Source organism: Triticum dicoccoides, chromosome 1B (genome assembly GCF_002162155.2).
Source record: "Triticum dicoccoides isolate Atlit2015 ecotype Zavitan chromosome 1B, WEW_v2.0, whole genome shotgun sequence".
In the NCBI taxonomy this organism is placed as follows: domain Eukaryota; kingdom Viridiplantae; phylum Streptophyta; class Magnoliopsida; order Poales; family Poaceae; genus Triticum; species Triticum dicoccoides.
The window spans coordinates 162,730,816-162,731,049 of record NC_041381.1 but is presented as its reverse complement, the minus strand read 5'-3'; positions in this window follow the sequence as shown (position 1 = coordinate 162,731,049).

The window sequence follows — 234 nt, the reverse complement described above, 5'->3', positions numbered from 1 at the left end:
TTCATGGTTCCGGCGCCCACATAGAAAGTTGATTGATCCGGCCCATTGAGCTCGAGCTCTCGATCGTTGCTCCTCCTCGCTCGCTCTGGTCGCTTGTTGCTCGATCCCATGTCACTAATTGCCACACCTCAAAAAAAAGGCCGGTATTTTTTTTTTGAGCAATCGAAGACAGTAGGAGAGGATCCTACCGACATATATTAGCCATTTTTAAGTTATATGCTACGTTTTGTCCAC